The following is a 16,892-nucleotide window of genomic DNA, read 5'->3' as shown; positions in this document are numbered from 1 at the left end:
ACTAATTGCTCATCAGACTCTTTGCCTGGTGGCCCCTAACCCCTCCTCCTCTTGCCAGCTTGATCATTCCTCATTGCCTCTGTGTGCTGGCCTGATCAACCCTAACTGCCAATTCTGGCATCCTGGTCCCACCCCCCCCACTGCTGCCCCTTGCCGGCCTAGTTGTCCCTAACTGCCCCCCCCCCCACCAGCCTGTTTGCCCCAAACTGCCCACCCCCCTTGTTGGCCTGGTTGCCCATGTAGCCTGCGTGTTCAGTCATTAGGTATTCCTTCACTAACCTCCCTGATGACCTGGTTGTGGGCAGCTATCTTGTGAGGGCATGAGGGTTAATTTGCACATTACCTCTTTATTATATAGGATGGTGTATTTCTGCAAATAATTTAAAAAAAGAAGAAGGGGGCACTGGCTGGTTTGCCTGAGGGTGATCAGAGCAAAGAGACCTGGGTATTCCCAGTCAAGGGCATGAGCTAGGGTTGCAGGTTTGATGCCCAGCCACTTGTTGGGGTGCCTGCAGGAGGCAAACAATTGATATGTCTCTCACATTGATGGTTTTCTCTCTCCTCTCTCTCCCCATGTCCCTTTCACTCTCTCTAAAAATCAATGGAAAAAAATATCCTCCAGTAAGGATTAATAAAAAAAAAAGATAAAAGGGGGATACTGAGATAATCTGCATGTGGGGATTCAGGCCAGTAGTTGTGTGTGGGAGGGAGAGTGTGCAGTGCCCTGTCTTCTGCTCTGAGCAGGAGTCCTTCTGGCCTCAGGCTGCCATTGGTGGGCCCAGGATGCTGGGACTGAGTCAAAGGAATGGATGCCCAGAGTGATGGTGGGGCTGGCTGGGCATCAGGGACAGGATCAAAGCCAGAACTGTGATGAGGATTTCTAGCCCTGATAGGGAAGGCTGAGGGCAGGTGGGCAAAGGGCACAGCTTCTGTTATCTAACATCCCTGTTATGAAACACCTCAGTGGAAGCTGGACAGGGAGGGCGGGTGGGGTGCTGTGGGGGCAGCACTGTGCCAGTGTCCACGGGTCCTGACGTGTCACAGTGGAGGTCTTAGGGCCCGGAGCAGGGAGGGCTCATGGAGGCCCTCATTCATGTCACTGCTGTCCCATTCAGGCCCCACCAAACCTCAGAACAACTGTAACCAAACGGACAAGGACACTGAATCTCCCTCACTCTGCCCCACTGCTCAGAGAGACACAGGCCTCTGCACAGCTTTGTGTCCACAGGACGGCTTTGCTCCTCACCGAGGACAGCACCTGGGACCGGATACCAGGCAACACCCCTCTCCACAGTGCCCGCCAGGACTCTGACCAAGGCCCCCGAGTTCTGTGTGCTGCTCCCTGGCACCTCTCCTGGTGGCTGTACTCCCACAGCCAGGCCTCTGTCCTAGTGCCGGGGTGCCAGTCTGTGACACCCAGGTTTTCTGGCTCCAACTCCACCATCCTCTTCTTCCTCCTACTGGCTCCCCACTCTCCACTATCCCTCTTCCCGAGGCCCAGACACCCTGGTACCCACCGTGTTCTAATGGGTAGGAATCTTTACTGGCATCACCTGGGCTCCTACTACACAGGGCCCACAGCTTGAGGTTCCCGCAGCCTCTCTGAGGGACGTTACCAGTGTCTTGGTTGGTAGTTGGTTAGCTTTCCTCTGAGGTTACCAATTTTGCCAGAAGAGGCACCAGGTGAAGTGCCCAATCCATGGCATGCTGGCTCCAGGGTATGCTGGGAAAGAAGGTTGGAAGCCCAGGGTCCCGCAGGCAGACTGCCACCCATGATGGATTCTCAGCACCAGGCTGGTCTTCCTCAACCTGGAGCCTCCTAGGGTCCTTCTCCACGTGTGCCCATGCATCATCTTCTGCATGTGTGTGTGGGTATATGTGCATATATGAATGTGCATGTGCATGTTTGTGTGTGTGTGTGTGTGTGTGTGTGTGTGTCTGTGTGTGTGTGTGTGCCTGTGTGTGGATATTCAGTTGCATGGATTGGGAAGCTCTGATACATGTAGACATATGGTCACATATAACTTTGATAGACGTTGAACAGGAGCAGATCACAGCTAACACCATGTGACAAGGCCACTTGCCAACAAGTTCACTGCCTGAGTTTATGAGGGGCATCCTATATCCCATCTTTTGTAACTGATGCTGGACATGTATTTCTCTGCCTTTGATTACATCCTCAGCAAATACTGAGCCTGAATTTCTGTTCTCATAGGTCACTTCCAGTTGCCTTGTATTGGAAGAGAACAGGCTACTTTGGTATTTTATGCTTTCTCACACTTATATAAAAAATGGGCACAAGCCCCCCTACATTTGGAAAAGTAAATAATATTCTTCTAAAAAAAATCTCAGAATGAAAATTAAAAAGTACATATGACTCACAATGGTGACAATACCACGTCCTAACATTCACAGGGACATGGGAGCTTGCACCTGGATGGAGATGAGCAGTCCTTTCTGGATTCAGTACAAATGTCCTGTTGAAGTTGGAAGTGCGAAGAAAGATGTAAGAGGAAACCGAGAGAGAGCATAAGGAAGAGAATAAAAGATCGGCCAACTAAAGGAAGGAAGTCAGGGGTGATTTAAAATTACTAAAAGAAGAATCTGGACAAGATAATAAAGAAATTGCAGGGTTGCAAAGGCAAAGGTGAGTTTCTTAAGTCTAATGAAATAGGCAAATTTCTGGCAAGATTGGTCAGGCAGAAAAACTGATGCACAGATAATATTTGCAATAAAGTGGGGAACAGACACATAGACTGGGCGAAGATTTTTAAAAATCAGAAGAGGTTAGTAGAAACAACCATTTAAACAAATTAGCCCTCAGGTGAAATGGACAATTTTGAGGCAAGTATAACGCACGGAAACTGATTTAGGAGAACTCAAAGCGAGACCAGAATAATAATCATGAATGGCCTGCTTCTGGGTGGTGAACATGTACCCAGAAGTAAAATATACAGTACAACACGGGAGAGTTATAGCACAGCATGGCTTCCTGAAGAATTACATTGAGCCTTCAAGGCCCCAGGGATCTTCCAGGGAACAGAGAGGCGACTTCCTGGCACACTGTCTGGAGCACAGAACTAGCACATGGAATAAAGGAACAAATTTTATTCAAACACATAGAATGAAAAAATCCAAAGTAAAACCAACATTCAATGTGCAAAACAATCACACAAAAAAAGCCAGGAAGGTCTGAACCACCATGGTTTAACAGCATTTAGTGCAATATACCACATTAACGGAGCAGAAATAGATGATAAAAACCATGTGATAATCTCGATAGATATGGAAAAATAATCTTATTTTGGTTGATAAATTCAACCACAGTTTGTGATGAAATTCTTAGCAAACTTGGGCCATAGGTGACTTCCTAAAATAATAAGGATGGCTTTCTCAGAGCCCTAGGCAAAGGTCCTGCTTGTGGGGTTGGGCGGTATGCTGGTAGCCACGCCCCTGAATGAGGGATGATGGACAGGGAGGCCCAGACAGTGCAGGTGACTTCTGCTTGCTGCAAACAGTTCTGCTGACTTGACTGTCCAGTCCTTGGTTCCTCCCAATGCCAGAACTAATGGTTGTGTAGGCTATGCCGTGCTCAAAGCTGCCAGCCTTCTGCAAGATAACTGCTAAGCAAAATAAGTTTTCTCTGCCCCGTTTTATTCTCCTAAACATGTCAAGATCAAGATGCTTTCTGGACAAAGGTTCTTGGTCATGAGCCAAAAGAACACAATTCTAAATAAAGTTTAGATGTCTGTGGTTTCTTGAGGAAAATGAGTACTCTTACATGTTAATGAATTAAGGGTAAGGAGTGTCTGCGATAACTAATCTTAACAATGAGGTTATGATATTTAATCTCCAGATTGTGTGAATTTCATGAAAATGTCAACAACTGTATTTGTTTTAATGTTTATCAAAGAAAAATGCTTTGGTTCACTATACTTATAAGAAATATTAATCATGCTCTGTTAATCATGGTTGCTCTTTTCTGATTAGACAAAGCACATTCTCACCTGGCAGGGAGTTGTGCGTCCTGGGACATGGAAGCTAGCAGCCGAATGCAGTCGGTCTTCCCGTCCTGAGAACTGTCTATCATTAATGGAGAGATTTCCAACCTCATGACTGAGATAATCTAGTCCCGCTCTGTACAGCCCCAACCCCTTTACCTGTAATCTGGTCCCGAGGTCCCAGAGGCATCCACCCCCGCAGACCCCGACCTCCCTCCACAGGGATGTCTGTCCTGGTCCTGGTCCTTAGAAGGGGAGGGACTCGGCCAGGAAACACGAGAGGGCCCTGAGCACCCATCGCTGCACCTGTCTCTTTGTGCTCCGGGTGCGGAGGGATTGGTGGCGGGTGTACAGGGCCCTGTGGCTGCCATAGGAATGAGCAGACACTCGGGTCTTACCACATCTGGGATTCAGTCTCTGGTTTTCAGGCCGGGTGTCCAAAATCAGCTGCCAGCAGTGGTTCCTTCTAGAAGGCTCAGGGAGAAAATGCAGCTGGAAATGCACCTGGGTCCAGGTAGGGTTTTTGAGCTGGGGATACATCTGTGGTCATTGCAACTTCCCTGGGGTGTATGCCCAGGTGAAGAGCTACATTTCTTTGGTCTGGAAGTGTGTTCCTTTGCCCCCCGGTTACTAGATGAGGCCAGGCAGGGCTCCCATGATAGGGGACCCTCCATCTTCCTTGTTGAAACCCCTGCTGATTTCCCAATTCCAACACCTTCCTCCCAACCTCCTCACCCTTTGTCTCACCCACCACAGTGTCAAGGGCCTCATGCCCCCTGGGTCACCCACCTTTCCTGACTTTAGAGTGAGAGACACAGGATGAATCTCTAAAGGCTGGTGTCTCTCACAGGAGGGTGGGGCAGGGTAAGGAGCCTATGCCCATGGCCTCCTGCTCACCCTCTGATTCCCATAAAACCTGGAAAAGCCAGCTACAAACTGTGGATTGAGATGCTGGCATGGACTCATCGTGGCGTTGACTGAGGGTGCAGTGTGGCCTCCCTGAGAAGTCTGGGGTCCCTGTTCTCTGTGTCTGGGTGTGAAGAGGTTTTCCAGGGTACAGTTCCATGTGATGGCATTTCTGGGAGCTCATGGATTTTTGCTTGTCCCAGTGTCCCTCCCTCCATCCCTACACATTCCTCATCCTTTGTTCCTCCCCACCACCCTATCCCTGCTTTTTATTTTCTCTCCCTGCTTGTCTATATTCTTTATCTTTAATTTCCCTTGTTTTCCTCCCTCTGTCCCTCCCTCCTTTCCTCTCTCCCTCCCTTTCTTCTTCCCTCCCTTATTTCCTCTCTCCCTTCCACCCCCCCTCTCTCCCTTCTTTCCTCCCTCTCTCCCCTTCTCTCTAATTATTATTGACCAGATTTGCCCAGCATGGACAAGGTCTTGGGGGAAGGAGTTCATGGAGTAGGTACCTGGGTTCCTGGAACCCACAGGGAGGTGAGGAAAGACATAAACACAGCACTGTAGTGAGTGTGGGACATGGTGTGGAGGTGAGTGCTGAAGACAGAGCTGGAGGGACACAGGGCGTGATGGAGCCATCCTGGACCTGATGGGAGGGTTTGATGAGGCTGACCTGCCAGGCCCAGCTCAGGAAGCATGAGCAAGTGTGGGCACTGGGGGATAGGGGCTCCGGATAGAGGGACAGAGGTGGTAGGGAAAGAGGTGGTGGGAACAGAGGTGGGGTCAGACATAGTGAGGGCAGAGGCATGAGCTTAGAAGGGATTTGAGGGGGCAGAAGTCCATTCTCTGAGTGTGCTTAAATGTAAGCTTGTTTGATTTTCAATATTAGCACATCAGAAACAGAGGAATTTAAAAATATATATATATATATATATATATATATATATATATATATATATATATATATATTATTGATTTTTTTTACAAAGAGGAAGAGAGTGATATAGAGAGTTAGAAACATTGATGAGGGAGTCATTGATCAGCTGCCTCTTGCACACCCCATACTTGGGCATGTGCCCAGAACCAAGGTACATGTGTTTGACCGGAATCAAACCTGGGACCTTTCAGTCCATAGGCTGACTCTCTATCCACTGAGCCAAACAGGTTTCTACATGAATTTTTTAAAAAACATATTTTTTTATTTAGTTCAGAGGGGAAGAGAGAGGGAAAAGGAGACAGAGACATCAATGATGAGAGAGAATCATTGATCAGCTACCTCCTGCACACCCCACACTGGATCGGTCCCATAACCTGGGCATTAGTCCTGACCTGGAATCAAACCTGGCACCCTTCAGTCTGCAGGCCAATGCTCCATCTACTGAGCCAAACCAGTCATGGCAGAAACAGAAGAATCTTAAAAACCCCCATAAAACATGAAAGAGCATCTGGGTAGATGGTTTGAGAGCCCAACTTCAGAAGCTTATTAGAGATTCAGAACCCCTTATCAGGAATTTACAAAAACTGTGTGAAAAAATGAAAACGTGGTTTTGGTACAAAAATATGTGATAATTTTCTAGAATCAAAGAAAAATGGTGTACCTCCAGTGGAAAGTGGCTGTGAAAATGCAGCAGAATAGATACAAAGAAATTCTCACCTAAACACATTTCAGTAAAACTGCACAATGTCCACATTAAAAGCCAGAGGAGACACATGATAGTTTAACCTAAAAAGAAAAGTCTATCAGACTCAGGGGAATTATGATCAGCAACAGGATGTGGAAGGAGAACCTGGAGCATTCCTTTGAAATGGTTAGGAAAAATCACCATCAACATAAAATTTTATTCCCAGATAAATTGTCTCATAATATTGAGCGGGAGGGAAATGGTGACATTACAAAACAGAAGACATGAAGAGTGTCTTATCACCTGCAGGCACTCATGAAAAGAAGTACTTAAAGATTTATTCCAGGAAGAGGAAATATTAATTCAGTGGAATGACGTGGGACAAAGGAAACAAAGCGTTAATGGAAACACACACACTGCATGCAATTCTCAAAAAACACACCTGAGTGGCCATTGGCATTTACTGGTCTGCTTCATAATCAGAGGAAAATAAAAAGACATACAGTTTCACACTCATCAGGTTGAAGAAAGTAAAAAAGTACGATAAAACCACATGTTTGCAAAGATGTTGAGAAATGAGCAACTCGTGTGGAATCTAAAACAAAATAAAACAAATAAAGAAAAGAGAAAAAGACCCATAGATAGAGAGAACAAGTTAGTGGCAGCCCAAAGGGGTGGGAACAAAATTAAAAAGGAAAATAACAAAGCTGTCCTATCTTTGTATTTACATGGTGTATTTCTGCAAACAATTTTATAAAGGAAGAAGGGGGCCCTGGCTGGTTTGCTCAGTGGTTGGAGTGTCAAACAGCAGAAGGAAGAGGACTGGGTTTGAGTCTCAGTCAAGGGCACGAGCTTGGGTTGCATATTTGATGCCCAGTCCGTGTTGTGATGCCTGCAGGAGGCAACCAATTAAATGTCTTTCACATGGATGCTCTTCTCTCTCCTCTCTCTCCCGTGTCCCTTCCAGTCTCACTAAAAATCAATGGCGAAAAATATCCTTGGATGAGGATCAACAGAAAAGATTAGAAGAATGCTGAGAAAACATGCGCATGGACATTCAGGCCAGCAGATGTGTTTGGGAGGTGGGTGGGCAATGCTCTGAGCAGGAGTCCTTCTGGCCTCAGGCCACCGTTGAGGGCTCCAGGGAGCTGGGTCTGAGTGAGAGGAATGGATGCCCAGAGAAGGGTGGGGCTGGTGGGCATTAGGGACAGGATCAAAGCCAGAACTGTAACAAGGATGTCAGAGCCCTGATAGGGGAAGGCTGAGGGCAGGTGGGCAAAAGGCACACCCTCTGTTACCTAACAGCCCCATTTTGCATCACCTCAGTGGAAGCTAAAGCAGGGAGGGAGGGTGAGGTGCTGTGGGGGCAGCACTGTGCCAGTGTCCCGGGGTCCTCACGTGTCACAGTGGAGGTCTTAGGGCCCGGGGCAGGGAGGGCTCGTGGAGGCCCTCATTCATATCCCTGGCTGTCCCATTTCGGGCCCCATCTAATGTCAGGAAAACTGTGAGCACACTGACAATGACACTGAATCTCACTCAGTCTCCCCCACTGCTCAGAGGGACACAGGCCCCAGCGCAGCTTTGTTTCCAGAGGACGGCTTTGCTCCTCAACCAGGGCAGCACCCGGGACCAGTTTCCAAGCAGCACCCCTCTCCGCAGTGCCCGCCAGGCTCTGACCGTGGCCGCTGATTTCTGTGTGCTGCTCCCGGGCACCTCTCCTGGTGGCTGTCCTCCCACAGCCAGGCCTCTGTGCTATAATGGATGCCGGGGTGCCAGCCAGTGACACTCAGGCTGTTTGGCTTCACCTCCACCATCCCCTCCTTCCTTCTGCTGGCTCCCCACTCTCCAATCTCCCTCCTCCCAGAGGCCCAGGCACCCTGGCACCCCCGTGTTCTAATGGATAGGAGACTTGACTGGCATCATCTGGGCTCCTACCACACAGGCCCCACAGCTGGAGGTTCCCGCCGCCTCTCTATGGAATGTTCCCAGTGTCTTGCTTGGTAGTTTGATTGCTTTCCCCTGAGGTGATCAGTTTTGCCAGGAGAGGCACCAGGTGCAGTGGCCTGGCTGCTTCCTCTGGCTCCAGGGCATGTTGGGAAAGAAGGCTGGAAGCTCAGGGTCCCACAGGCAGACTGCCACCCATGACTGGATTCTCAGCCCTAGGTTGGTCTCCCTGTACCCGGAACCTTCTAGGTCCTCTCTGCATGTGTACCCATGCATCATCTTCTGCATGTATGTGTGTGTATGTGCATGTGTGTGTGTGTGTGTGTGTGTGTGTGTGTGTGTGTGTGTGGCTGTTCAGTTGCATGGATTGGGAAGCTCCGATACATGCAGACATAAGGTCACTTAAAACTTTGATAGACGTTGGACAGGAGCAGATCACAGCGAACAACATGAGACAAGGCCACTTGCCATCAAGTTTACTGACTGAGTTTGTGAGGGGCGACCTGTAACCCATCTTTTGTAACTGATGATGGACATTTATTTCTCTGCCTTTGCTTATGTCCTCAGCAAATACTGAGCCTGAATTTCTGTTCTCAGAGGTCACTTCCAGTTGCCTTGTATTGGAAGAAAAGAGGCTACAATGGTATTTTAAGCTTTCTCACACTTATATCAAAAGTGAGCACAAGCCCTTCTACATTGGTAAATTTAAAAAATGTACTTCTAAAGAAATGTCAGAATGAAAATTTAAAAGTATATAAGACTCACAATAGTGACAATATCACCTCCTAACATTCACAGGGAAATGGGGGTTTGCACCTGGTGGGAGATGACCAGTCCTTTCTGGATTTAGTACAAATAGAACAGAGTCTATCCTATTGAAGTCCAGAAGTGAGAAAAAAGATGTCCAAGGAAACACAGAGAGAGCATAAGCAATAGGAGAACAGATAGGCCAACTAAAGTAAGAAAGTCCCCAGTGATTTAAAGCAAAAGAAGCACCTGGACTAGATAATTAAAAAAAAAGTTATAGGGTTGCAAAGCCAAAAATGAGTTCCTTAAATCTAATGAAATAGGCAAACTTCTGAAAATATTGATCAGGTAGGACAGTGGGTGGCAAACTGGGGCTCTGGAGCCACATGTTGCTCTTTGGCCCCTCAAGTGTGGCTCTTCCACAAAATACCAGGTGTAAGCGAACTCATATAGTGGGATTGAAACTTCATGGCCCATGTGAAAAAGTTGGTTTTTGGCTCTTAAAAGAAATTTCAATGGTTATACTGTTGATATTTGGTTCTGTTGACTAATGAGTTTGCCGAACACTGAGATAGGAAAAATGATGCACAGCTAATCCTATATAATGAAAGCCTAGGTGGCATCATACCCTCCCCGACACCTTTGAGGGACGTTGTCACAAGATGGGAGCCACAAGACGGCAGCCACAAGATGGCAGCCACAGATAGCTGCCAAGAAGGCTGACAGGGGAGGGCAGTGGGGGCAACCAGGCCTGCAGGAGTGGCAAGTTGGGGGACATGAGGTTGTTAGGGGATGGCAGTTGGGAACAAGATCAGGGCAGGAGGGGTGGGCAGTTGGGGGTGATCAGGTCTGCAAGGTAGGGCAGTTGCGGGGGGGGGGAGGGGCGGGGGGGGGGGAGACACTAGACTACAGGGAAGGGAAGTTGTGGGCAACCAGAGCTGCAGGGAATGGAAGTTGGGGAAAGAAGGGGACCAGGCCAGCAGAAGAGGCATTTAGGCATGACAGGCTTGCAGGAGAGGGCAGTTGGGGGCAAGATCAGGCCGGAAGGGGAGAAGTTAGGGTGCAATCAGGGGGACAAGCAGGCAGGCAGATGAGTGGTTAGGAGACAGCAGTCTGGGATTGTGAGAGGGATGTTTAGACTGTCCCTTTAGGCCTGATCTTGCAATCAGTCAGAAATGCTGCAGTCAAACATCCCCTGAAGGGTCCCAGATTAGAGAGGGTGCAGGCCCGACTGAGGGACACCCCTACCATTCCATGCACAAATTTCCTGCACCAGGCCTCTAGTATTAGTAATAAAGAGAAAAACAAAACGTGGACAGGCAGAGATGCTTAAAAATCGGAAGAGGTTAGTATGAACAACCACATTAGACAAATTTACCCTCAGGTGAAATGGACAACTTTTAGGCAAGTATAACTCATGGGAACTGACTTTAGGACAAAGGGAAGCAGGACCAGATTGATAATCAGGAAAGGCCTGCATCTGGGTGGTGAACATCTATATTTAGTATGAGCTAAAATATAAAGTACAACATGGGAGAGTTACAGCACAGCATGGCTTTCTGGAGAAATACACTAAGACATAAGGCCCCAGGGATATTCAGGGAACAAAAAGGAGGCAGCTCCCTGGCACACTGTCTGTAGAAAAGAACCAGGCACAGAGAATAAAGGGAAATTTCAGGCCACTTTCCATTATGAACATGGAATGAAGAAATGCAAAGTAAAACTTTGTCAAACCAACTTTCAATGTGTAAAATTATTCCCAAAGAACCCAGGAAGGTCTAAACCACCATGATTTAACACCAATTAGTGCAATATACCACAGTAACGGAGCAGAAATAGATGATAAAAACCATATGATAATCTCAATAGATATGAAAAAATAATTTTATTCTGGTTGATAAATTTAAGCATAGTTTGTGATGAAACTCTTAGCAAACTTGGGCAATAGATGACTTCCTAAAATGATAATGGTGGCTCTCCCAGAGCCTCAGCAAATGTCCTGCTTGTGCAGTTTGGGAGTACGCTGGCAGTCCCACCCCTGAATGAGGGACGATGGACAGGGAGGCTCAGACAGTGCAGGTGACTCCAGGCAGCACACAGCGACCAGAAACACACAAAAGGAGTGAGGATCAGGGAGATGAATGAGGTTACCAGGAAGAGCATAGCAGTGTACACAAAACTCCCAAGGCCATCTGCACAGAATGATAGAACTAATATGAGGGTGGGGCAAGGAAGCTTTGCCCACGATCAATGCAGGTCCAGCACTGAAATCCCACAGGGATACTAGCCACTGCCAATGGCCACTTAAAAGAGGAATCAGTAAGATACCATTGCCAATGATGTCTACCAGCCAGGGTGAGTGAAATGTATTTTGTTGACACAAGAACTGAGAAAGTGCTAGATTGGCACTATGTAGTCTCCCCTCTCCCCTCCACAGTGTCTTCTGTTTGAGCACCTGATTTTAAGATGAATAAGATCTGAAGGGTTCTCAGTGGGCCAGGTCACTCACCTATGATATGAGGCCATCATGTATCAAAAGAGCTTTTATTTCAGGAACCTGGGTGCAGGTTGCTGACGCTGAAAAAGCAATCAGTGGTGACAGAAGTGGGAGGCAGAAGGGTTTTACTAACTTCTGCGGGCTGCAAACCGGTCTACTGGTGTAAGGGTTCGGTCCTCCTTTCCTCCCATCGCCAGATCTAATGGTTGTCTAGGCTATGCCATGCTCAAGGCTGCAGGCTTTCTGCAAGATAACTGATAAGCACAATAAGTTTTCTCTGTCCCCTTTTATTCTGCTTAATATTTCAAGATCAAGATGCTTTCTGGACAAAGGTTCTTGGTCATGAGCCAGAAGAACACAATTCTTTATAAAGTTTAAATGTGTGTTCTTAATGGGAATCAGAGGGTTCTAAAATGAGTCCTCTTACATGTTATTAAATTAAGAGTAAGGAGTGTCTGACATAAGTAAATCCTAACAATGAGGTGATAATATCTAATCTCCAGGTTGTGTGAATCTCATGAAAATGTCAACAACTGTATTTGTTTTAATGTTTATCAAAGAAAAGTGCTTTGGTTCGCTATATCTTTAAGAAATATTAATCATGCCCTGTTAATCATGGTTGTTCCTTTCTGATTAGACAAAGCACATTCTCACCTGGCTGGGAGTTGTGCATCCTGGTACATGGAAGCTAGCAGCCGAATGCAGTCCATCTTACTGTCCAGAGAACTGTCTATCATTAATGCAGAGATTTACAACCTCATGACTGAGATAATCTAGTTCCGTAGGAACCTGCTTTGTACAACTCCAGCCCCTATTACCTGTTATCTGGTACTGAGGTCCTGGGAGGCGTCCACCCCCGGTGACCCCGCCACCCCAGCCTGCATGACTTTTTACCTATAATGATGCCCCATGCCCACTTCCCCATGCCTGTCATTCCAGCAGTGGCTTATGGTGAGCCGCAGAGCAGATTTCTCTGGCTGACCTGCTACTCTCCCATGCTGCTGGCAGGACTGGAATAAACGCTCCCACATGATTCAAGCCTGTCTCTGCTCCATGGGCTCAAGCAGTGACAGGCAGCCCAGGCCCACTGGCTGTCCGGTTACAAGTTCACATAAAGAGAAGCCCACATGGTGCGACCTCTGTGCCTCGCTGATTTCACTGAACACGTTTCCAGGGAGCACTGCACTTTGTAAGTCTCCTGCTCGGTTTCTCATTGGGTGAGTTGGTGTCTACACCCTGAGCATCTCTGTGGTGTGAAGGGCCTCTATGGGAACAAGCACCTTCAGCAGGCATTTGTTTGCCACTGCCCCTCCTCCACCTGCTTCTGCCCCAGGAGCACTGATGGAAATCCCTTACGTGCTGCCACCTCCCTCCTGCCCTCTGTCCTTGCCTTTCATGTCATTCGTCCAGAAGGGAGACACTATGGAGGAAGTGTCCGCTCAGTCATGGGTGCCAGGGAGACAGACAGGACATGGGAGAAGGCACTCGAAGAAACACACACCTGTGCCCTGCTGTTTGTTAGTGTCCAGCCACCCTACCCCCAACAAGGGACACTGAGGGCACCTCTACTTCCTGCTGATCTCTGCCACCCAACAAGTTACCCATTTCCTATCTCACTGGATCTCAGTTCAAGGTGGTCAGTTCCTGACCCCTGCTTCCTGTGTAGAGGCTGCTGAGCCTCTGATTTTGGGTTTCTGGGAACCCTGCCCACAGCAGTTAGAGCCAGGTGTGTCCTGAGGAGGCCACTCTGGGCTAGGGCCTTGGAGCTGGAGGCTGCTGCCTGGCCGGCCATGGGAAGCCAGCACTGACAACGGGGGCACACAGCAGGAACTTTGGGGGGATGCTGAGCCAAGCAGCAGCCCTGGAGAAAGGTTCCAACAACGTGACAGCAATGGACTGGTCACTGAAGGCCACACACAGAGCTGAAGAGCACCTGGCTGGCTGGTGGGCTATTTGATTCTGTTCTAAGATGCTGGAAAACAAATGGGTTTCACTATAAAGAGATGTTGACAGGAAGCCAGGAAGGCTGGTCAACAACCTTAATTGCTCTAACCACTCACCCTTTAGTTGAGATATTGTTAGCTGAAGCAGCCTCCACCTTGTTTGTCCCATGTAAGTTTCTGTTATTTCCTGCCTAAGGGCCACATGTAAATTTCTATTTATGTTGTCTAACCTGTTTTCCCCAAAGCCTCAATAAAAGGGATGGCAGGGCCAGAGCAGTGAGTAGTTCTCCCACTAGAGTTGGACTACCGCCTGGCCCCCCATATCGCCAAATTGAATTTGTTCAAGTCTCAAGTCCTTTCCTTTGTGTGCGGCCCTTCTCCAGAATCTGAAGGCAAAATTGGAACTCTTTCCAAGCGGGTTCTGAAAGACATTCCTATAGGCAAAAACCAAGGCTTCCTAAATGCCAGTCCTCTGTTTTGCTGGGACCAAAGGTTCTAGAGATAGATCACTCCCCCTCCTCCTGGGGTGACCCCAACAACAGGAGGGAGAGGAAGGCCTGGGTCCTGACCATGATTCCAGTCCCATGGCTCTCACCACCTTCCTATGTGCGGGTGACTCTCTCCAGCCCTCGCCAAGATCTGAGTTGCCTGGTACCCTCAAGTTCAAGTTTACTCCACCTCCATGTGTCCTGCACAGTGAGGGGTTTCACACCAAGCACCAGAACAGTGGGCTGCACTTCTCCCCAAGCCCCTCTTCTTCCTCCCTTCCTTCTATTCCCAGGGGCCATCACTGATGCCGGGTCCTCCTTCTTTGCTCTGAGTTGATACCATGCCTTTGTCTGCTGCTGTGCTGTCACATAGGCTGGGCCTAGGAGGATGGGCAGGTCGGCCAGGCCATTCAGGCACCCCACTTCACTGGGCGGCCACTGGGTTCCCATTTCCACAGCTTTCTGGCACCAGCTGCCTAGTTTGCCTCCCTCTGCCCTGTGGATTCTTGGGACATCCCCTCACGTCTTTCCCCCAGACAAACTTGGGGGTCACATTGAATGTTCCAGGCTTACCTGCAGTTCACATTCCATTGGGATTTGAAGAGTTGATATATGATGACACCGTCTCTTTTTAACCTGGAATGACATTTTATTTTGTGTGAGTTTCCTTATAAGGAAGTTGATGTTTGTCACCGACTCTGGATTAGGAATGTAAGGAACTGCCTTGAATGGAGTCTTTACCTAATGGCTTCGCAATAGTTACACTGAGAGTAACAGATGAGTTTCTGCTTCTTTCTCTCCTGATTTGCGTTTTAAAAATTTATCTTACATGCAGACACCTTCGAATCTTAATCTTAAAACCTTCTCAGGTAGGCTTTGGCTTTTCTTAAAAGAAATCGCATTATCTGCCAATGATTTTCACATGATTCCCTCCCAAGCCCCTCAAACCTCTTGTTTGTGTTTCGGGCAGATCTGCTCGAGCTGATCCAATGCTGTCTTTGTTCCAGGTCTGGCCCAGCTGGTTACCGCCCAGCCTGGTGGTGGAGGGTGGGAAGTCTGGGTCCAGCATCAGGCTGTGCGATGGGGCCAGTGGCTTCTCGCTGATTCCTCTGGGACTTGCTTTTCTGCCATCTGGGCCTGGGAACCAGCCCCAAACCACATCAACTGTTGAGGTGGGTAAAGGTCTGCGCTCTGACCAGACCACTGGCAGAGTGGGAGGAACCCCGCCCCTTAACACCCAATGTCTACCTCCGTGCCTGAATGACTTGCTGTGTCTCTGAGCTCAGCCTGTTTCCTCCTGGGTGCTCACTCCCCCCACCATGGGGCCCCTGGCCATGTTGGATCCTGATTGTTTCCCCTGGAGATCCCTAGTGTCCCCTAAAGATGCTGATCCTGGGTTCCCCCAGACACACCAGCATCTCAGCAAGGGTGACAGGGACTCTGGCCCCAGGAGGGAATGATGTATTTCTACAGACCTAAGCTCACCTAAGTGCGAAAAAGCATCCTTAGATGGGCTCCTCGCTGGGCTCATGGGAAGAGAGGACCGGGTGTGGTTCAGGAGTGTGGGAACCCCTCTTGCTTCTCCGCTGGAAGCATTGTCTGGTCCTATCCCATGCTAGGTGGAGAATGATTCTCAGAATGTCAACGGGAAGAAAAGCCTGTGCCTGGCGGGTGGCCGGCCTCATCCTGGGGTTGGACTTGGGGGACAGAGCTCCTCCATGCAGAAAGCAGGGAGGGTGAGAGTGGAGGTTGGCTCCCAGTGCTGTGCAGGTGCCTGGAGTGTGCAGAACGTGAGGAAAACTAGCAGTAAATTGGCACCTCTCACACCCTTTGCCCTATATTTTGACAAAGCTTGATCATGAGGACAACTGAGCAGATGCCTGAGTGTCCTGAGGCGGCCCTAACAATTGCCACAGACTTGGGCCTTTAGACAAAACCTTATTCTGTCCCACTGTGGGAGGCTGGAAGTCAACCATCAAGGTGCCAGCAGGTCCCACTCCCTCCAAATGCCACAGGGCAGCTGCCTCCTCCATCTTATGGTGCTGCTGGCCATCTCTGTCTGCAGGTCCAGCGAGTCTGTACTTTGTGGGGGGCACTGTGAGCCTCAAAATGTGGGTCGGGGGGCACTTTACCTGCTGCTGACCTTCATCCTCTTTTTGAGTCAGGTGCCAGCCCCCCTCCCCATCTGTGCCCCTGCTCTGTTTTGTTTCAGAGCATCTGACTCATTTATTATTATTTATTTAGTTCACCACCCTAGGATAGGCTTATGGCTTTTAGGGAGAGGAAGGGAGAGAGAGGGGTGAGGAACATTGATCGGTAGCCTCTTTTATGTGTCCTTATTGGGGAATGAACTCAGCCTAGGTATGTGGCCTGATTGAGATCAGAACCTGAGACCCTTCAGTGTACAGGATGATGCAAAGCATCTCATTTCTTTCATTTTCACATGCACTGTCATCTAACTACTGAAATGTCTCCAGAACCAATATTCTTATTGTTTTTATTTTTTGTGAGTCCTCACCCAAGGATATTTTTCCATTGGTATTTTGAGAGTGTGGGACAGGCAGAGGCAGAAAGAAACATCGATGTGACCTATTGATTGTTTGCCTTCTGCAAGAACCTGCAACCAAGGTAGGTGCCCTTGACCAGAATCACACCTGGGACCCTTCAGTACGCAGCCTGACGTTCTATCCACTGAGCAAAACCAGCTAAGGCTTCAGCACCAATACTGAGTGTCTTCTCAGAGAGGA

This window comes from Pipistrellus hanaki (genome assembly GCF_964339955.1).
Source record: "Pipistrellus hanaki genome assembly, chromosome: 4".
NCBI lineage: Eukaryota > Metazoa > Chordata > Mammalia > Chiroptera > Vespertilionidae > Pipistrellus > Pipistrellus hanaki.
The sequence above is the reverse complement of the archived record's forward strand: the minus strand, read 5'-3'. Positions refer to the sequence as shown.